Here is a 23,439-nt window from a genome sequence, read left to right on the forward strand (position 1 = left end):
CTACACTATTGGTGGGAATGTAAATTGGTGCAACCTCTGTGGAAAACAGTATGTAGTCTCCTCGAAAAGCTAAAATTAGAGTTGTCATATAATCTTACTCCACACAAAACTATAATTCACAAAGATACATGCGTCCCTATATTCAGAGCACCACTATTCACAATAACCAAGATATGAAAGCAACTTAAATGTCCATCAACAGATGAATGGATAAAGAAGATATGGGATATGTGTGTGTGTGTGTACATATATACATAAAATGGAGTATTACTCAGCCATCAAAAAGAATGAAACATTGTTATTTGCAACAACATGAGTGGACCTAGAGATTATCATACTAAATGAAGAAAGTCAGCCAGAGAAAGACAAATAGCAAATTACATCACTTATATGTCTAATCTAAAATAGGATACAAGCGAACTTATTTATGAAACAGAAATAGACTCACAGATATAGAGAACAGACTTGCGGTTGCCAAGGGGGAGGAGGTGTGTGGAGAGGGATGGAGCGGGAGGTTGGGATTATCAGATGAAAAATGATTACATACAGAATGGGTAAACAAGGAGGTTCTACTGTATAGCACAGGGAACTATATTCAATATCTTGTGGTAAACCATAGTGGAAAAGAACGTGAAAAAGAATGTATATATATATATATATATATATATATATATATATATATATATGTATACCTGAATCACTTTGTTATACAGTAGAAATTAACACAACATTGTAAATCAACTACACTTCAATAAAATAAGTTTTACAAACTGAATTCTCAAACCCCTGTGTGTAGAACAAACTGTGATTATATAGTTCCACGTGCCTCAAAGGAGAAGGGAATGGCAGCCCACTCCAGAATTCCTGCCTGGGAAAACCCAAGGACAGAGGGGCCTGGTGAGCTATAGTCCACAAAGAGTTGGACACAAGTTAGCAGCTAAACAACAATAAACAACATGTGCTTCAAAATGTATATAGTGACCACCTGCAAATATTATCCACATGCCCTGTTTAACAACTGCAGCTCCTATTCAGACGTCACTGCTTTGCAGAACAACCCACTGTTGCTGGATATTTTTCAACAATAGACAGACATCCAAATATTGATGTAAATTTTTTCAATTTTTTTAAACAGTAAGAAGGCCAAACAAACCACCAACTTTGCCTTCTAGAACAATGGATAAAGTGAAGAAATGAGCATTCCACAACCTAAGACCATTCATACGAGGTCGACACTGAGTAAAGGAATTAGAGGAGAATAGACAGTTCTTCCTCTCCTCATTCCTCTTCCCACTGGCTTTCATTTTAAATTGGACAGTGAGCTTTCACAAGTTTGTCCTATTCATACTTCCTCTGCATTCTCTGAAGCCCACAGCTCATGAATAAGCCCTTAGCACATAGTTGTTGGACACGACTGAGCGACTGAACTGAACTGAACTGAACTGAACTGAACTGAATAGTTACCAATAGCCTCACTGGTTGTGAGATTGGTACTAATTCCCTTTACCTCTCATACATACTTCTTGATTGCTTTATTATTTATCCAAACATTCATCCAATAAACATTCACTGAGCTCCTGGACCCTTTCAGGCCCTGTGCTGGAGATAGTAAAGAAATAGGTAAGAAACAGCTCCTGCCGTCAAAGAACTCCACGTTTAGAGGAGGACATGGATATGGAATCAAGTAACTCTTTTTGATGGTGTATAAAATGTTATATCGGGGATGATTCCCTTTCAAGTGGCATTCACTTTACTTACTTTCTACCACATCTCACACGGCCACAGAAGAGCTCAGAAGCTTAAAAAAAAAAAGTGCAGCTGTCAGTATGATTAACACAACGGCGAGACATGGGGTATGAGAACGGATATAGGTGGTTTTATAAGGACCATGCGGTTGTGTGGGACACGCATGTTGAGCAGAGACTACAGACACTTAGCCCCAAACTTCCTTTTGCAGTCTGCGATCTCAGTGAGCTGTGCGTGGAAGGCTTTGCTTCCGGAATAGGAAGGCTGACTAACCCGTGAAGCTCTGTATTACTCATTTCAGCAATCATTTGCTTTTCCCGATGCAACATATAAAACTTGTACAAGACACAGCAAAAGAACTTAGTCAGGTCACCCACATTAATTTAGGCCATGTTGCTGTTGACTAGTTGTGGGGTCTCTCTGTGCTGAAATTTATAACAAAGCCAAAAGATTCTGGGCTTAAGCAAACAGCATCTCTGAGAATCTCAGATCAAAACTTATATGACAGTTTTTGGGGAAACAACTCAGCAACTTTTATTCAAATCAAACTACCCAAACTATTCTAGATGAAATTATATTTTGGATACCTATTATTTGCATAGACTTCCCTGGTGGCTCAGTGGTAAAGAATCTGCCTGCCAAAGCAGGAGCCACAGGAGGCCAAGGCTTGATCTCTGGGTCAGGAAGATCCCCTGGAGGAGGAAATGGTAGCCCACTCCAATATTCTTGCCTAGGAAATCACAGAGGAGCCTGGCAGGCTATAATCCATGGGATCGCAAAAAGAGTCAGACACAACTTAGCAACTAAGCAGCAATGATAACAGTTATTTGCATAGTACTACTCTTATAGATACTGTAGAGAAGTATATAAAATATGCTTCTGCTCCTGAAGGAATTTGCAATCTGGTTAGGGGAGGAAGTTTCAGGCATGTGAAAAAAAGAAGTAGCAGAACCAGGCACATGCAATACATTGCTACATGACTGATGTTGATATTCAGAGATATGTGTACAGTTAAATAACCATAATCACGAGTTAGAGCAATCTATAAAGAAATCACACTTGATGTAAGCTCTGAAGAAGAGAACCACTTGGATAAAACAGAAGAATAAGAGAAATAGGAATAAGAACAGGGGGGCAGAGGAGTGGGGAAGTGGGAAAGCTTTAGGGAAGTTACGGAAACAAGGACTGGACTTGGCTGCAGCAGAGGAACCTGGGGAAACGGTAGGAACCAGGGCTGAGAATCAGGTGGAAGTCAGACCAGCAAGAATATGACTGCAAAGTCAAGGAGTTCAGACCTCCTTCAATAGGTAACGTTCAGCCACTGCACACTTTGCATTAGTGGGACATAAGGGACACAAGTCGCTCAGTCGTGTCCGACTCTTTGCGACCGTATGGACTGTAACCTATCAGGCTCCTCTGTCCATGGGATTTTCCAGGCAGTAGTAGTGGAGCGGATTGCCATTTCCTTCTCCAGCGGATCTTCCCAACCCAGGGATCGAACCCAGGTCTCCCACATTGTAGACAGACACTCTACCATCAGCCAGAATGATGGGATAAACCTGGAGATTATACAGGAGAAATAGCAGGAGGCAGGGGTAGGGCCAAGTATGTGGGGAGATGTAAGAGCCCCATGAGGCTAGCTATTTGGCATTTTTTCAACTTCGTATATTGATTAAATAGCCTGTTCAATATCTATTTAGTAAAGTATAAAGGAATATCCTATGAACTAGACTATATTAAAAGTATTAAAAGTACTTTTAATATTTGTATTAAAGTATTTAGTTATTAATACTTTTTAATAATTTAACTTACTAATTGTATTAAAGTATTTGTATTAAAACCACTTCGTATTAAAAGCAGATGCATTATGGTCACCGACTGTAACATTAATACTCTTTTGGAACTTTCTGGTTTTCAAGTTAAAAACTGTCTCCCACTTTTCAGACCTCAGGTGTTTCCTCTTTCCCCCTGTGAGTCCTTGTCACATTCAAATTCTTGGCTTTAAAACCAGGAGGCCCACCATTTGCCCCAGTAAACAGTGCTATATAGCGCATCAATCATTTTCAGAATTTCAGGGCACTGAACCGCCTACCCCGAGGGACTCTCGGCTTGCTGGTTTTAGACCTGACGTGGCCTTTTTCACACTGTGCAACTTCCTATGTGTGTGTCATCAAAATAAACCCACATAGGTCGGTATCGGTGAGAACAAGTTTGTTCAATTTTTATTCTTGGGTGGGCATTGCCTGTTCTGGCAGAAGTAAGACCAAAATTCATCTTGCCAATGATGAAACAGACATAACTGGAGAACTGAGTGACATGGCACTTCATTTTGATGTAACATGGTGGTGGTTTAGTCACTAAGTCGTGTCTGGCTCTTGCGACCCCATGGACCATAGCCTGCAGGCTCCTCTGTCCATGGGATTCTCCAGGCAAGAATGCTGGCGTGGGTTGCCATTTTCTTCTCCAGGGGATCTTCCTGACCCAGGAATTGAATCTGGGTCTCCTGCATTGCAGGCAGATTCTTTACTGACTAAGGCACCAAGGAAGCCCACTGAGCTACAAGGAATGTAGTCTATAGATATGATAACGTCACTCAGACAGGGCTTTCCAGACGGCTCAGTGGTTAAGAATCTGCCTGCCAGTGCAGGAGCTTCAGGAGACATGGGTTCCACCCCTGGGTGGGGAAGATCCCCTAGAGGAGGAAATGGTAACCCACTCCAGTGTTCTTGCCTGGGAAATCCCATGGACAGAGGAGCCTGGCGGGCTACAAACCATAGGATCACAGAGAGTCGAGCGTGACTAAGCAACTGAGCACTAGCATAGCGATAGTATAACATCACTCAGACAGGTCGCCCAGAGAGCTTCCTGGCTAGTGCTCCTCACTCCCTGCACATGACTAGGACCAATCAAGCTTTCCCTCTTAACTACCCCGTTTGATAAAGGCAGTTGATGACTCTAGGATGGCTGCCACCGACCTAGTCAGAAACCAGGTGGGGCCACGCACCAAGGTTCCGATGTGCATGATCACAGATCCCAGGTCACCCAAGGGTAAAGTTAAATTTGACTATGTTTCACATTCTCTGATCTGGTCCTGAACTTGTCACACTGGCTCTGGGGTTACCTCTTCAGTTCTTACTCATATCTGCTAAGAAAGCAGTAGGCAGCAGAATAGTCTTTCTTGGATTCAGTATTTAATTACATGATTTTATCTAGCATATAATCTTGCTGCTGCTGCTGCTAAGTTGCTTCAGTCGTGTCAGACTCTGTGCGACCCCATAGACGGCAGCCCAACAGGCTCCCCCATCCCTGGGATTCTATGCTTTAACACTGAACCATCTGAAAGAAATGAAATCCATAAGTAAAGAGGTGCCATACTTTTTTAGTATTGATTTGCAATCTTTTTTAATGGAGATGACTTTAGTAGATCAAAGACCCTACTCACTTCCTCATGACCATGCCAAATAAAATATTCCACCCCAGAAACTAAATTTATGCAACAAAACTCTACACAGAAAGATTAACACAGACTTTAATAACACTGCATTTTATTAAATATTTTAATCATTATTTGAGGCCAAAAATATACAGAAATTATCATAATTAGAAACCATAGATCTCTAAGAAACCTTTATAAATGATAGACAAAATTACTCTGTTTCAAAATTGATTCTACTGTATGAGTAGTATATTGTGATAAACAAGTCAACAGTTTTGTCTCAGTGAGGTTGTATCAGTTGTGGAGAATGAATTGGTGGTTTTGTTCACACACACCCACACTAAAGATGACTATGAGAAAACCCACACCACTGCTCAAAGTGCAGACCTAGCCAAGAGAAATATGAATTCTCTCTGAACATGCCCTGCCATCCTGCAATATGTTTCAATCCACACCTTGAATTCTGTTCACACAATCCTTAGAATATAAGAGGAGGGAAGCCATTTCTCCCTAAAAAGAACTTTCCTCAACAGGGGCTATGTGAGGATCAACAGAATACCACAAGTGAAGCTCATCAGCAGCAGAACCAAAATATAGTCTTAAAAAAAACAAGAAAAATATACCCATGATGAACTATTTCCAAGACATAGTTCTGGAAAAGCAGAGTCTGTGACTTCCTAACCGTGAGATCCTCTCCTTAATTCTAGAGACACAGACAAAGCTGTGATAGTAGGTGATCACCCCATGCAGACGGCGTCCTATAGGAGAACACAGGCTAGACCTGGGGTGAGAAGGTGGGCAGACACTACCACTTGACGACCCAGGGCCTCTTGAAACAGACAGTTGTCTAGATCTCAGTTTTTCCATCTGCACATCAAGGGTAACTTGTGGATGGGTATTTTACAAAAAATGACAACTGAAATAGATGTTACAACAGAATAAGCGCTGTGTGGGGAAAGGTGTGTACAAAGAGCTTGAAGAAGTTAGGGAGAGCCTCTGAAGAAGTGCTACTTCAGTCACCATTTGAAAGACAGGAAAGAATGAATCAAGCCAGTGGAGGTGGCGGTAGGGAGATCACTGACTGTGAAAGGGTGATTTTGCATGAAGGAACATTTTGAACTTTACCACCAAAGTGGCAATACTCGATGGCACACCAACCAACAGAACCAGGGCTTATTACAGAAAACAACATCAAATCACACTTCTCGATTTTCTTCATTTTTTCCACCCCACTTATTCCCTGTACATCAATACTCAGTCCATATATGTTATTTGAACTCTTACTACTGACTCAAGTATTTTTCAAAGTACAATCATGATCCCCAGAGATAACTGGCTTAGAAAAAGTACGTTCTGGGCCTCCACCCTAGAATGACTAAGTCATCAGAGTATCTAGGGGGAGGGATCGGAATCCCTCTGTAACAATCATGGTAGGCAACTTCAGTGGACCGAGCGCTAAGTGAGGTGTTGCACACAATATCAAAGCAGACACTTGCGTTCCCTAACCACAAGGACCCCACAATACAGTCTACATCTTGTTAGGACACAGGTATAACCTATAAATTGCTGGGGAAGAAGTTCAGGGGTCAGAGGTCAAAGGAAATACCAGTTTCTCAGTTGCAGGAACTAGACGCCTGTCCATATTACACCCTGTAGAGTAGAAGTGAGGCTGGTAGCCTATGAGTTATAAGGGCTTCATAAAGGAACATCAGTCAGGACACATAGCTCAGACCATGCAACATTACAGATATAATCAGTATCAGGGGACCATCTGTGCAGTAGAGTCTTGCCTAACATCTTTAGCAACAGAACACCTCGGAAACATAGAAGCAGAGCAAAGTGCAAATGAACAGAGCACACGGGTTCTGGGACTAGACCCCAAACCCCATTAGAAAAACCATTCCAGGAAAAGTGATCTGAGTCACTAGGAACTCCACCCATCTCTTCAAGTCTTGTTCTTCTTCACTTATAAAGTCAGAACTGCCAACCCTGGAGGTAGTTATAGCCTTGGAAAGAAGCAATGCTACATCCTGCACCAGAAAGGTTTTGACTTGGGCTCAGACTACATCCATACGTAACTACAGTTGCCCATCCCTTTCCAGAATTTATGCCTAGATTGAGATACTCTACTGAGAAGGGCACCTTTCTTCCTTGTGTTAAACTCCAAGGTCGGTGTGGACTTGATTTGGACTGGACATTCTAATCACCTAGACCGGAAATGCCCTTTACTATTTCCTACATTAATTCATCTCACTGGACTTGACTTCAGGCTTTCAAATAATATCTTCTGATGTCATACCATCAGGACAATCAACCCTGGAAAAAGAGATGTTTACAAGCCGGTGCAGAAATGACGGTGAAGCAACCTGCCCCACGGCTTCCCCTTTTCTGCATATCTCTCCTCTCCATCCTCCAAGAATCTTGATGACCTGGGATTTTGAGGCACTTTCCTAGGGCATGCCTCCACGTATCCCTGTAACGGTGGTCGATTAAGCAAGCTTCTGGATATGTGTACCACTAGCAACTCCGGAGAAGGCAATGGCAACCCACTCCAGTACTCTTGCCTGGAAAATACCATGGATGGAGGAGCCTCATAGGCTGCAGTCCATGGCGTCACTAAGAATTGGACACAACTGAGTGACTTCACTTTCACTTTTCATTTTCATGCATTGGAGAGGGAAATGGCAACCCACTCCAGTGTTCTTGCCTGGAGAATCCCAAGGGATGGGGGAGCCTGGTCAGCTGCTGTCTCTGGGATCGCACAGAGTCGGACATGACTGAAGCGACTCAGCAGCAGCAACTCCCATCACTAGCAGCACACAGCCAATCCTGAAGAGCATGGATGGATAACTGAATACAGAGAGACTTGACATTCCACCCTGGAAAGGTTTTCAACAATGGGTTTATTAGCACCTGGAGGTATATTGCATGCAGTCATAAAAGACATCACTTCTGTGATTTATGCCTCTGCTTCAGTTCAGTTCAGTCGCTCAGTCGTGTCCAACTCATTGCGACCCCATGAATCGCAGCACACCAGGCCTCCCTGTCCATCACCAACTTCCGGAGTTCACTCAAACTCATGTTCATCGAGTCGGTGATGCCATCCAGCCATCTCATCCTCTGTAGTCCCCTTCTCCTCCTGCCCCCAATCCCTTCCAGCATCAGTCTTTTCCAATGAGTCAACTCTTCGCATGAGGTGGCCAAAGTACTGGAGTTTCAGCTTCAGCATCATTCCTTCCAAAGAACACCCAGGGCTGATCTCCTTTAGAATGGACTGGTTGGATCTCCTTGCAGTCCAAGGGACTCTCAAGAGTCTTCTCCAACACCACAGTTCAAAAGCATCAATTCTTCAGCGCTCAGCTTTCTTCACAGTCCAACTCTCACATCCATACATGACCACTGGAAAAACCATAGCCTTGACGAGACAGACCTTTGTTGGCAAAGTAATGTCTCTCCTTTTCAATATGCTGTCTAGGTTGGTCATAACTTTCCTTCCAAAGAGTAAGCATCTTTTAATTTCATGGCTGCAGTCACTATCTGCAGTGATTTTGGAGCCCCCCAAAATAAATTCTGACACCGTTTCCACTGTTTTCCCATCTATTTCCCATGAAGTGATGGGACCAGATGCCATGATCTTTGCTTTCTGAATGTTGAGCTCTAGGCCAACTTTTTCACTCTCCTCTTTCACTTTCATCAAGAGCCTCTTTAGTTCCTCTTCACTTTCTACCATAAGGGTGGTGTCATCTACATATCTGACGTTATTGATATTTCTCCCAGCAATCTTGATTCCAGCTTGTGCTTCTTCCAGCCCAGCGTTTCTCATGATGTACTATCTATATAAGTTAAATAAGCAGGGTGACAGTATACAACCTCTGCTTACCCCTCTGCAAAAGTCAGGAATGTGAAGATTCTCCATCCTAATCTATTAAGGCTCCACAGATGACCTACCTTTGTGGCTTTTTCAAAAGATCATGACCTGCTTCTGCCACTGACTCACAACAGCGTGTTCAGAACCGTGCATATAGGACTGTAGACTGGCTGTATCTGGTCTGCTCAGCACCTAGATGGTCAGCATGTCAGATGTGGGCTTTGGATTCTGAAAGTCAGGGCTCCGTCGTGTACTTCTGGGTGCCTTTAATACAATAACTTAAACATGCTTGGTATTAGAATCTTTTTTTTATATATCATTCGTAATATCTATGTAATAGTTTGGTTGGGAAAACTAAGTCAGGAAATTAATAAAGAGGGTCTTACAGTACTATATACATGTTACATGTTCAAAGTGTCAGCTGAGTTGATTGAACTGAAATGACCAGTGCGCTGGTGCCCACAGAGGTGGCTGCTTTTTTTTTAATCATATACTGAAAAGAGTTTTCATTTCTCAAAAATTCTAGTCCAGAAAAATGTGAGCAGTTTTGTTCTGCCTTCAGTGCCCTGAAAATTCCCAGATAGAAAGATAACATGAGCTATAAACCCCCAAATCCACAAAGTTCTACCAGCTACCAACTAAAATACAGAATTTTCCCAATTCTTCCTCATTTGGTGTGCCAGGCAGCTAATGAGAAGGTGCTGGTAAAAACAGTGGTTTCCCCTAAAACAAACTCATTAACCTTTTGCCCTTTCTAAGGTGTTTCCCTCTTTAGCATCTGAAGAACTGCAGCGTTTCATTTTTCCCACTGAATAACCAGTGACCACAAAAGCAAGTTGTTGACTGACATACTGGGGAAGAAGCTGAGCGTAAGTGAACCTTCCCTGGGAACTACTATTTACATCACCAACTTACCCGGGACACTTCTGATACACTTAGAGACAAACCTACCCCTACTGGGGAAATTGGTGCTTCTCAAGTATTAAGATACCAAGTATAAGCACATAGTTGGATTAATACTGGCAAGTAGTCATAATAGAAAATTTGAAACAGAACACTATTTGAACATTAGTAGGGAAAGATGAATTGCATTTGGTTTCCAAACATGACCTTACAATTTCTAACATGGAGACCCCAGAGGGTAGGCAGTAAAATATGTTTGAAAGTGTGACCATGGATAAATAGTCTAAAATCCAAACTTTGAGCACCAGCATGAGAGTAAAAAGCCCTCATGTTTAGTTAAAAAAGAAAAAAATGAAAGTCTTTCTCTGAAGAATTAATCATTGCCTCTTAGGTGACCGTAGGATTTGACTACTGAGAAAGACAGAAAAATATTAGCAAACAATGGAGTATTGGGATGAAAAAAGAAAAGGATCTTTTAGAAACTTAAACACATTATTTACCACACCTTATTAATGACTGAATAGCATCTTGAATTACTGAATTAATATCTTCCAAGTACCCTCATATTTCAAATTCCAGGGATTATTATTCATCTCTTACTTATTCTATCAGCTGCATTTAACACAAACAGACTCTATTTTAAAAATATCGTCTTTCTTCACTTTGTCCAAAGAGGCATCCCTTTTTGGTTAGTTATATTCACAAAGCCCACTCCTGATCCCTGCTTCTTTGCCGGACCACCCTTCTGCGCCTTCCTCTCCACTTCTCGATACTGAGGTTCTTTTCTCACTGCACAGGTGTTCTCACCATGTCCCATCTGTGCGCTGGGTTCCTCCAACTTTCCATCTCCAGCCCTCACCTCTCTCCTAAAAGCCAGACCCCTGTGTCCAGCTGTGTTCAACATCTTCTAAGGGGCTTTGCGAATATAACTAACCGAACTGAACTCTGGCTCCTTAGCCCCTATTCCACCCTAGCCCTCTTCCTGAGTCTCCCCCGTCACTTGGTGCTGTTACTGTTCACCTGTTGCTTAGCCCCCAAGCCTGAAGGCTTCCTCGACTCCTCTTCCTCTCCTACTCTACATCAAGTCCTTCGAGTGGATCCAGGCCACTCTTTGTCCAGATTTTATTATAAATCTGGATGCTTCCTATGACCTCCGCATCATTTAGTCCTAGACCAAGCACACTGAGTGATTTCCTATATCGCTGAGAATAAAAGCCAAACTCTGGGTTGGTCCCCATTATCTAGTAACAGTAACTCTTTAACCCTGCCATCGCTCTCGTCACCACCCATGACTTCGTCGTCTCCCAACACAGAGCCCAGACCTCCTGTTGCTTTCTGCCCAGATGCACGTCCCTGAGGCAGTCCCATGACTCGTATCTTGACTTCTTTCAGGTCTCTGTTCAACCACAACATCCCTCTAAAGACTCTGCTTGACACCTGTTCCTTACTCTCTAACATCATCCTCTACTTCTCCTTCTCTCCTGGCTCATAAATCACTCCCAGGCATGACATCATTTATCACCTATTCGCTGACTGTCCACCCCATCACCACTTTAGAAGCTAAGCCCCAGGGGCACAGGGCTGTATCTCTTTTGTTCTCTGCTCTACTTCCACTGTCTAGAACAATTCCCCAAACATCATGAGATCTAATAAGTTGTCTTTAAATAAAATTAAATTTTAATTAAACATATGTAAGTTACTTACTTTATTAAGCTACAAGAGGCTCATATTATAGGTGTAGTCAATGAATTCCCTTGGTTTTACAAGGTTCCCAGTTGAATCCCAGTGGGGTGGCTGGCGATAACATCCATGGGTCTGCTATCCATTTCTATCTGTATATGCAAGATGTCATTTATACACAGTTGCAAGTGTTACTTGCATCAACAGCAACTAAACCTGGACACTAACTAGTTCCTTGTGAACAAGAAAAATAATAAAATATTCTCAATAAATCTGAAGGCACATAGAGTCAAGAAGCTTAAGACACTACACATATACAAAGAAACCTCACAAAGAAAAAGAAAATGATTAGTAGTCACACATGTGGTAATCAAACTGATCACAAAACCATAGGAGGAGAAGATCAAGGCCAAATCATTTGATTCACTTCCAACACTATCAACCTACACAGTTTCCACAGAAAACCTTCTGGGCCATTTATTATTGTCTGTCCTCTAGAGTTTTTTAGAACAGAATATGAAGTCTACCCACAGAAGTGTTCTTTAAATAGGTCCATGAAGAAATATCCTGGGGGGCTCACTGAATAATGATATAATGAACCCAGGCTTTTGCACACACCTTAATGGAGTATGGGTATCCTAATGTACTTATTCATGAATATCAAGTTAAGCCTTCTTGGAGATTCCAGGAACTAAAAGACTTTCACCATTAGTCATTTTGACAAGGGCTCTGTGTCATTTACTTCTGGCCAAGGATCAGGAGAGTCACAAGGGAAACCAGATGCTCAGCTTTCATGACAAAATACTGGGGATTTCTCAAGGACAGCCCCCTTCTCTTGAGCAGCCTCAAATGCATCCAAAAACCAGGCATATGCACAGAGATATGCGCGCGCGCACACACACACACACACACACACACACACACACACACACAGACACACATGCTACCTCAGATATATCATAGGAGATGGCAGGAGAGATATGGAGCATTCATATGCTCCTTTTAGCTTTTTTTTCTTTTTTTTACTATTTTATCATTTTCATGTTTTGGAAAGGATAATTAAACTAATATATCTGAGAATTAGGGTATTTGTACATTCGGGGAAGATTCAATCATGGAAAAGCAGGTTGTTAAGTAACATCAAGCATTTCTATCTCTTGTCTAATCTTTCATTCACAGTCCACATGCTGAGTGAATGCAGAGTCAGAATGGCCTCCTCTTCAGCATGGGTCTCAGGAGCAGCCAGTATCAAAGAGCAGCAGCCCACTCTTGAGCTGAACATAACTATTATGAAATAAGTATTGAAGATGATGCTTGATGTGGTTGCAGAACACGCCTTCTCATCCCAAGGAGAAACTAGAAAATGACAAGAACGGAGTTAGATAGGAAAGTAACAGGTAAATGCTAGACAGGACTGAATAAATGACATATTCTAAAATAGTCTCTCATAGCAACAAAAAAAGACTAAAAATAATTTTATCTCATTTTGTTCTGATCTGGTGACTCTAAGTGGCCCAAAATAAGATTTGTAAATTTTTCCTTACTCATCAAATACTATATATGTATACAATCAAATATATATATGTGTGTGTATGTGTGCATATGTATAGAATCAATAGGCACAAAATATATTCATTTACTTATTAAACAAATATGTACTGAGCACTTACTTTGTGACAAACACTGCTCAGACACCAGGGAAATAACAGTGGACAAAAAGACAAAAATACCTGCTCTTGTGGGAATTATATTCTAGCGTAAGGAGACAGATATTAAAAAAGTAACAAGTAAATATGTAGAATGTTGGATGGTTATAACTGCTATGGATAAGAATCAATCAGGGAAGAAGGATAAGGTATGCTGTGATACAAATCCAGTAGTCAAGGAAGACTTTACTGAGAAGCGAAGACTAAAGAGCAATCTGAAAGAATTAATGGAGCAAGTTATCCAGATATAGAAGGAATATTCTTCTCAGTGGGAGTGACAGTTGGTGCAAAGGGAATGTGCCTGGCATGGTCAAGCAAGGTGTGCGGGTGGAGTGAAGCACCAACAAGGAGATGGAGTTAGATAAGAGATCAGACTCCTGAGAGTCTGGTAGTGACTTTGACTCTGTTCTGAGCAAAATGGAAAGTCAACGGAGGATTCTGAGCAGAAGAGTGAATAATCAACTTTTTAAAAACAGATCACTCTGGCTGCTATTTTAAGAACAGACTAAAGGTGAGAGATGGATTGGAAGATAAAAAGGAAGACTAGACAAGAGGTTACTGCTATGATCTTAGCAAAGGATAATCATGTCTCATACCAGGGTAGTGGCAGTGATAAGAAGGAAGTAGAGTCTGAATATTTTGAAGACAAAGCCAACAGGATGTACCACAGATGAGATGTGAGAGGCAATGAGGTTGACTCTAAAGACTATGGCCTGGGCACCTAGAAAAATGAAGTTTCTACAATACATGTCCATGAATGAGGACCAGAAAAAAATTGGCAAGGGCAAGTTAAGCATGATGGGAAATATAGACATCCTAATTTTGAACGAATAATTAAGCATTCAAGTTGAGATACTTCAATCTCAAGTTTAAAGGAGAGATCCAGGGACTTATATAAATTCAGGGGTTTTTCAGCATATGGATAGTATTAAAATCACAAGAATGAATGAGATTTCACAGGAAGTACAGTGAGAACAGAAGAGAGGTGTGAGGACTGAGTCTTGGGCCACATCAAAATTGAGAAGTCAGGCAATGAAGAGGAATAACAAAGGAAAATAAAAAGAAATGGCCAGTGAAATAAAAGGAAAATCTGGCTTATCCGGGAAGGCAAGTGAAAAATATGTCAAGAAGAAGTAATAATCAGCTGTGTCTGATTTTACTCATACTTTGGGTAAGAGGTGGGCTGGGCACAGATCTTGATTTTAATGACACAAGATCTTAGTGATGTAGATAAGAGCAGTCTCTGTGAAATACTGAAAGTACAAGCTTGATGCAGGATGAAATGGGAAGCTGAAGATAGTGAGCACAGTTGCCTCTTCCATGGAGATTTACTAGTTAAAAAAGAGGGAGAATGATCAAGTAGGTTGATTGTGAAATCTTATGTTTTTCTTAAATAGGAAAGGGACAGTGAGGACTTGATCCCATCTATGTGCTGATAGAAAAGATTATGCTAGCCAGGGGGAAATTCCAAAGAGAGGAGAATGGCTGGAGCAGTATCTTTCTGGAAGGGGAGGAGCCAACCCTGGACTCCTTCTGGGTAATAGGAGGGAAAACAGAATTGTGGGCACAGAGGCCAGAAGTCAGGTAGAAATTCTCCTCGAATCACCTCTGTCTTCTCGGTAAAAGGAGAAACAAGATCATCATCAGATAGTAAAGGTTCAGAGAATAAAGCTAACAACACAATTCCAGTGGGAAAACAGAAACACTGTCCCGAGAGATGGGCTGAGACGCACTGGTCCCCTGTCGTCTCTTCACAGACAAACAGCTGCACAAGGGTTCAGGACAGGACAAGATGTGCTGCTACACACGGAGTCTTGACCTGGCACACGCCGTGCAGGGTGAGGAGAGCTACACACTCAGAGAAGTGCTTAAAGGAAGTGAAACTCAGTACAGTCAAGTCAGATCTGGCTGTTACTTCTGCCTCTACTCCTGTCCAGACTCGACCATTACCACTGATCAGTTTCAGTTTTACAAGCCAAGAAGTACTTTATGTACTTTAACTTGGTTGTTTTCTGGCAGGGGAGGAGGGGACGTGAGGAATGGAGAGGTAGGTATTTTGTTTGTTTGTCTTAAATTGGAAGAAATCCCAATTTACTAGGTTTTTATACTTCTGTTGCAAAGTCATCAATGCCCTTTCCACGAAATATCTTCTATTTCAAAACTGGCCTAAAGTTGACTACTTTTATATAGGCTGGAATTCTCTCATATTTCAGTGTAATTTAAGTCTCAATACATTATTTTTTTGAATTAGAGTGAAACAAGTAGTGTATGAAAACAATACAAAGACTTGCTCTGAATGAAATGAGTAAAGATTCAATGAAAACTATATACAGCTTTTCATTCCATGTTAAATATAGTTAACTACAGAGGTAATAACTGGGACTCTGTTCTCGGTTGCCAATGCTTATTCATTCCCTCAACAACCACTTTGTAAGTACCTACTATGTACCAGGCACACAGTATACAGCAGTAAAAAAACAAACAAACAAAAAAAAAACAGATCAAGATCCTTGCATTCATGAATCATACATACTATATTCAAAAGGGAGATATATAGATAATGGACTATTAATAAATAAGATATTATTATGTAAGAAGGTTATAAGTACAATGAAAAAAAAATACAGCAGAGCCAATAGATCAGGTAACCAGTTTGCAACATAAATGGTGCAGTCAAAGCAAGTCTTGCTGAAAGTTAACATCAGGACATATTTGAAGGAGATGAGCTGTGAGTCAGGCCAGGTCCCTGGGGAAAAGAGAAATACAGAGGGGAACAGCAAGTACAAAGACCTGGAGGGAAGGGGTTGCACGAGTGTTTACAGAAGTATGAGGGGTCAGGGTGAGGGTGGTGGGTGATGAGAGGAACAGCAGAGACGGAACTGGCTATGTAAATTGTGGGGCTCAGTGTAACCTGAAAATGTGGGGTCCCTTGCTCAAAATTATTAAAAATGTCAAGGTAGCTCTGGCAGATCCTTCAACCATCTGCCAAGACCTAGAAGCCAGCTTTGGCAGGAGATGAGGTCAGAACAAACAGATGCAAAAGTGAGGGGACACATTTGAAGGGCTTTCTAGGCCCCTTGTTAGAACTTTGACTTATTCTCTGAGCAAAATGACACATCACTGGAAGGTTTTGACCAATCTAACTTGCAGCATCTTTGCTGAAATAAGTCTAAGCGGCCCAAAGAAAAAATAAGAGATTAAACAATAGACTGTTGCAATAATCCAGGTGAGAGATGACAGTGGCTTGGTACAAAGATAGTATTTGCAGAGGTAGTGAGAAGTTTCAGACTCTGCATACATCTTGAAGATGAAACACAGATTAGAGATGGGTTTTTGTGTAGGGAGGAAGAAAAATTTCAAGAAGAATGAAGAATGACTGCCAAGGGTTTTGGCCTAAGGAACAGAAAAATGGGAGGTGCCCTGAGCTTAGAGAAGGAAGTCTAGACAGATGTGGAGGTGGTGGAGGGGGATGATGAGAAGTTCAGTCCTCACCCAGACGTCTGCCTCTTAGACATTTGGGCAGAGAAGATAGGGAGTTGGCAGTAGGATTTATTAGTGTGGTGTCCAGGAGGGCGGTCGGGCTGGAGATACAAATGTGAGACTAATCAAAAAAGCCATAATTCTGCGGTACAATTAAAAGTGCAACTAAAAGTAAAGTTCTCAAGGGATCTAGGTTCTCAAAAGATCTCGACTAATGAAAATTCTTCCTCTGTCATATGGATTTGGGCTAATGACATCTGTGTTGTAATATTTACTTTTTACTCCATTTCCCTTTGATTAAAGCCTCTTTTTCCCCTTTGATTTGACAGCTGAAACTGAATACCAAGGAATTTAAAATGTGACTAAGAAGAAATGGGGGGAAATTGTGTCTAAATATCACAATTAGTTTTCTGTACCAGCAGCAGACTTTCATTTTGGAACAGATTGTTTATTTTTTAATGTCCAGAATGATCCTTCTGTTACATAAATGTAAAGAAATATTCATCTATTACATCTGTGCTGCCATCTACATGCTGCTATCTACATTAAGCTAAATGTAGATAATAAATTTTATGGAATATGTGTGTGTTAGTCATTTAGTTGTGTCCAGCTCTTTGCAACCCCATGGACTGTAGCTGGCCAGGCTCCTCTGTCCATGGAATTCTCCAGGCAAGAATACTGGAGTGGATTACCATTCCCTCCTCCAAGAGATCTTCCTGACCCAGGAATCGAAACTGGGTCGCCTGCAATGCAGGCAGTTTCTTTACCATTTGAGCTATCCAGGAAGCCTGATAATTTTCTACAATAAATAAAATAAATATTGGGGAAACTTAACCAGTAGATTGAGCAGAGGTTGTATGTTATTTATGTTTGTCACTGGAAAAAAAGAACTGTCCAGTGATGGGAAGGAACAGTAGTGGACCATGTCTGGACTTTTGCTTGTAGCTGGTAAGGGTTTTTCTGTTAGTTTTAGGAGTTGCTTGTGGGACAAAAGGGACCTTTGCAAAGACCCTATGAACCATTAGTCAATCAATACTGTGGGAGGAGAGGGCCCCGGGAGAAAGCAAGAAATTGGAAAGAAGGGTATTTTTCCCTAAATCTATTCAGAAACAAATCCACAACTCCAGCATCTCCCCCAGGAAGACAGGGAACAGCAGTTTTAAGAGAATCTGGAGACAGCTTGGTTAGCAGGACCCCTGTCACATCAGGAAAGATCGGCAGGTGGGCAGGACAGGGCAGAGTGGGGGCACGTGGTGACCATAGGTGAGGCGGCCCTTCCAGGAGTTCAGAAATAATTTGAAAATGTCTTACAGAAGCAGAGTGATATTCAGTAATAACAGCAGAAGGCAGTCAGGGTCTCTGTAATCGAGCTCACTATTTATCCACACCATCTTTACGCCCAGCTTGGTAAAAGATGGATACAGATACATATCCTAACTCCAAACAGGGGCTGAGGTACTGACTTCTTTGAAATGAGCTTTCCTCTAATACAATCTGCTAGCCACAGCAAAGTCAGGCAGAACCACGGCATTTCTCTAAGCTGAGTGAGGTACATTCACGTTCTTTCCAGTCTCTCCCTGACTTCCTTTTCCCTCTGTCTCAGTGGTAGAGATGAGCAGGAAGTGGAGTCCTGAGTTAGGAGTTTGGGATTAACATGTATACACTACTATATACAGAAAATAGATAACTGATAAGGACCTCCTGTATAGCACAAGGAACTCCATTCAATATTCTGTAATAACTTTTTGTAGGAAAAGAATCTGAGAAAGAATAGATATTTGTATATGCACAACTGAATCACTTTGCTGTATACTTGAAATTAACACAGTATTGTAAATCAACTGTACTCCATTATAAAATAAAAATCAAATTAAATTTTTAAAAGTTGAATCCAGATTCCCACTGCTCTTTATAATTAGAATTGCACTGATCCTTACTGTGCAATGAGTAAGTCTTCCTCAGTGGCTCAGATGGTAAAGAATCTTCCTGTCAATGCAGGAGACCAGGTTTGATTCCTGGTTTGGGAAGATCCCCTGGAGAAGGGCATGGCAACCCACTCCAGAATTCTTGCCTGCAGAATTCCATGAACAGAGGAGCCTGGTGAGGTTGCCAAGAGTCAGACACGACTGAGTGACTAACACTTTGAGTTTCACTTCACTGTGTAGTGATACTATATCCTCATTTTGTTCTTATACTTCAATGAGATGAGATAAGCCTAGAGATGTTACTATTGAATAGCTCAGTATAAAATGGGTTATAATGTTAGTAGTGCTTATAAATTTAATATGAAATAGAACATTTCCTCCCTGCAGTTTCCATTCAGTTTATTTTCAGGTTTGAAATGGCTTCTATTTGGGGGTGCATGAACAGGTAATCCCAGGGATGGGGGAGCCTAGTGGGCTGCCGTCTATGGGGTCACACAGTCAGACACGACTGAAGCAATTTAGCAGTAGCAGCAGCAGAACAGGTAGGCGATGGTGAATGGATCCGAACACACACATAAAAGGAAGAAATATGTCTCCTTTTCATGTCTTAAAAAATATAACTATGTCTTGCAGTTTCAAACTGTACATAACATAACTAGTAGTTTTATTTGACAATGCACCTCTAAAAATACATATGAAAAAAAAATTTAGCTTTGCAACCTGAAAAGACCAAAAAATTTTAGAATTATGTCATGTATGTTAAATAACTTTTTCATTCTGAAGAGTCACATAAAACAGAGTTTCTCAAACCTGAAGCTGGAAGCTGCTTCACGGAGGGAGGCCGTCCTATGCGCTGGACTACGTGGACCACCACCCCTGGCCTCTGACCAACCATGACAGGCCTTGAACCCCTAGCCCAGAGCCATGACAATGAAAAGTGTGTCTTGAGGTTGCTAAAGGTCCCCTGAGTGGCCAAATCACCCCTGGCTGAGAACCACTGACACAGAATCTACTACTTTACAACTACAATAGAGATAGAAATTCATTTTTACAATATATTTTGTAATTCTTTCATTCTGAGCAACTGTTTCGAAATCATCAACCAAGAGAACACCGCCAAGCTTTGCCAAAAGGATAAAGACATCATCTCTTCCAAAACCATGAAATAACACCCTGTACACTGGCATTTGATGAAGCACACCAATGATTCGTTATCTGTGTCATAGCTCTGCTCCTCACAGATGCCACAGTTGACTAATCTACTTCCTTCTTCAGAAATGCAACAGCCTAGAAACAGCAAGTGGCAGGCGATTTTTGTCCACTCAGTAGGATTTATGTCTCACTAAGCTGGGCAACAGGCAGGAAGACCACAGAGTTGCGTTGCAAAAGCCTGTTGGTTTTTCATCTGCTTACTGATAAGGGCTTGACTTTGAGCACACTTTGTCAGGGACATTTTTTTGAAACAATTAGTTTTCACATTAGGCATTTAAGAAGCTTTACGACAACTGCTTAGATTTCCACGGCACAGGGGAAAGACAGTGGTAAAACACTTTGAAATGACTGGATGATAAATAAACCCAGGCAGTTTTTTTTTTCATATTTATCTATTACCTTCTTGTTTGCTCTTTGATGAAAAGCTAAAGTTGTCCAGAGCTCTTCTGTACACCGTTTCTAATGAGGAACATAATGAGAATATCTGCAGCCAAGCCTATTTTCGAGACTAGGTGAATGAGCCACTTATTTCAAGCAGTATTTGATTCAAGATCATATCAACAATGTCACTGAATTTGATTAGTTCTTAATTTATTATGTTGATGCTTGATTGTGGTGGAACTTTGATCCTGTTTTGCTGACTTTGTATACTGTGTATCAAAGGCCTCAAGAAGGAGAGAGAAACTCTGAGTAGTTTGATGTTTGAAAACAATTCTGAGACAGGGTTTCATTCAACAGATGTTTTTAAACTTCCTCTACTTATTATACTTTTTTCTAGACCTCCCACACTTTAAAAGGAGTTTTCCAGACAAGGATATCCAGGTGGTGCCATATCTAAAGATACTGATGAAAAGAGGTAAAATCTTTGTTAAAATTTATTCCCATGCTTTTAGTGAGGAACCAACAAGAAAAGAGGGAACAGGTTCTTCATCTCATCCTTGGCAGGGCAGATGAGAAAAAAGAAAAACAGAGGAAAGAGGAAACTTTCTGCTGTTAAGGAAACTGATCCAGATAATGACATGGACACATTTCTCTGCATTTTGCAAAGTAAATTTCATTCTTTTGAAAGTTTCCGGCTTTTTAATTTGAATTTCTTGGTGTAGGTAAAAAGATTTTTGAGAATTGTTTTTCCTTCTTTAATTAAAAAAAAATAATATTCAATAGCAACTATCTGAAGAAAGGGAGGGAAAAAAACAAGAGAAGCCACAAAGCCCCAGCTGCGCTTAGTTCCTGTTCACTCAGGCTGGCTCGTGACGTAGGTTTGCTGTATTTTGAATTCACATATTAGAAACATTCATTCAGAGAGGAAACTAGCTTTGGCATAATCAACAGAAGAAAATAGCATTCATAGAACTGTTATTCAAAAAGAAGCACAGAGCTGTACTTCTTGTTCTAATGAACCTTACTTGGTTTAGCTATAACAGGGAGGGAAAAGAGTTGTACTTTATGGTGGGTAACTTCTGATTCTGATGCTGAGGAAGATTGAAAGCAAGAGGAGAAGGGGATGACAGAGGATGAGATGGTTGGATGGCATCACCAACTCAATGGACATGAGTTTGAGCAAACTCTGGGAGATCGTCGAGGACAGGAAGCCTGGCATGCTGTAGTCCATGGGGTCACAAAGAGTCAGACACGACTTGAGCAACTGAACAACAACCACTTCTGACATGAAAATTTGAACAGAAGTTTCATAAATAATTATTGGAATATGAGAAAGAATCAGACCTTGCAGTTTGGGTAGCTGAGAGTTTGGGGTCTCAACTGCTCAAAACAGGGGAGCTGGAAGAGAAAAGTATGCCTTGCTTTGGGGACTTTGCAGGGCCCAGAATTAAGTTATCTTGTTTCCTCCAACCACAGTTCTGGACTGCACTTTAAAGCAACTCTGTAGCATCAGTGCCACAGTTGAGGTCCCCAAGCTATAAGTCCTGTCCTCCGCCATCCCCTCACCAGGCCCTGTCCTGTTTTCTTGTAGGGTCTGTAAGATGCTCCCTGGACTGAAGCTGCTTTGAAGTGACACCTCATATCTCCACACTGGATCTAACTTAGTGCAGTGAAGAATAATTCACTTGTTAAAGACATTCATGCCAATCTTTCATGCTAGAAGCCTACATCTCAGAACTATGGTTTCCAGCTGCCATGGTTTTGTGGCATTAGGCTGCTGTATGTCATATAGCACTGCTCTGTTCATAATATTTAGACAGTGCCATAGCAACACATAAAATACGACCTCCAGAGGTCTGCATTCCTCCAGCTCTGTGTCAAGTATTAGAGAAATTCCTGAGGAAGGGAGCCATACTACAGAGTGTCTGAACTGCTCCCTTTATAGTAGCGATTGCAGAAACCTAGAGCAGAAACACGTCCTAGGATTCTATATTCAGTTCTAGAAATGTCCCTGCGTACTTGCAGTTTTCTGGTTTTATTTAGAAGGCATCAAGAAATTCTCTTACTTAATTCTATAAAGAGCTACTAAAATCTCACCACTTTATAAGTAATCTTCTTTCTCTTTCCACAGTAGGAAAAAGAGATTATCATCTTTTATTATCTAAGCGTTTCGTATAAACGTATTAGTGGAGGTGGGCTTCCCAGGCGGCTCAGTGGTAAAGGAACCACCCGCCAGTGCAGGACATGCGTGAGACACAGGTTCGATCCCTGGGCCAGGAAGATCCTCTGGAGAAGGAAATGGCAACCCACTCCAGTATTCCTGCCTGGAAAATTCCATGGACAGGGGAGCCTGGCAGGCCCCTGCCAGGGGGTAATAAAGGGGTCGCAAAGAGTCAGACGACTGAGTGACTGAACATACACATATTAGTGGAGATGACAGAGATGCAAATATCTAAGACCTGGTTCTCTTTCCATATGCTTCTTGAAATTCAGAAGTAAATTTCTCATTTTGGTTTGCTTTTCACCCAGAAAATAAAGATTTACTTCGCATTAAAATAAGTTTTCTACAGTGTCAGCACAGAGATTTTCTTTTTTCTTTTCTTTTCAGCAGCTTAAAATGAGAAACATTTCTTTTCTCAGAGTTTCTCCAGAAGTAGCTCAGCTGGTGGTTCCGGCCGAGGGTCTCTCATGAGACCTTTTGTGGTCAAGCGGTTTGCCGGGCAGCACTCGTTGGTTTTCATATTCTTGGCTTTGTTATATAATGTTCAACAGATTCTCTCTCTCTCCTCTCTTTTTAAGTTTAAATTCTCTGCACCCTTTGTCAGTAAGGTATCATCAACATCCCTCTGAATGGAGTATTCTGCCTTCACCTGATTTCCTCGGAAAGCAAAACCACCGTATTGTCTTGATCAGTAAAGAGCCCTGAGTGAGGTCTGGTTGTCAGGCTAGGGCCCGGGGCCACTCAAAGCCCCCAGGCTGCTCACAGTGTCAGTTGGGCAGACCCAGCTTTGATGGAACACGACATTCAATTCTGGTATTTTCTAGGAGAGGGGGCACAAAAGTGCAACAGAATCACTCGGGTCTCTTGTTTCGATGCAGATT

The sequence above is a fragment of the Oryx dammah genome, unplaced genomic scaffold (assembly GCF_014754425.2).
Source record: "Oryx dammah isolate SB20612 unplaced genomic scaffold, SCBI_Odam_1.1 HiC_scaffold_21, whole genome shotgun sequence".
In the NCBI taxonomy this organism is placed as follows: Eukaryota; Metazoa; Chordata; class Mammalia; order Artiodactyla; family Bovidae; genus Oryx; species Oryx dammah.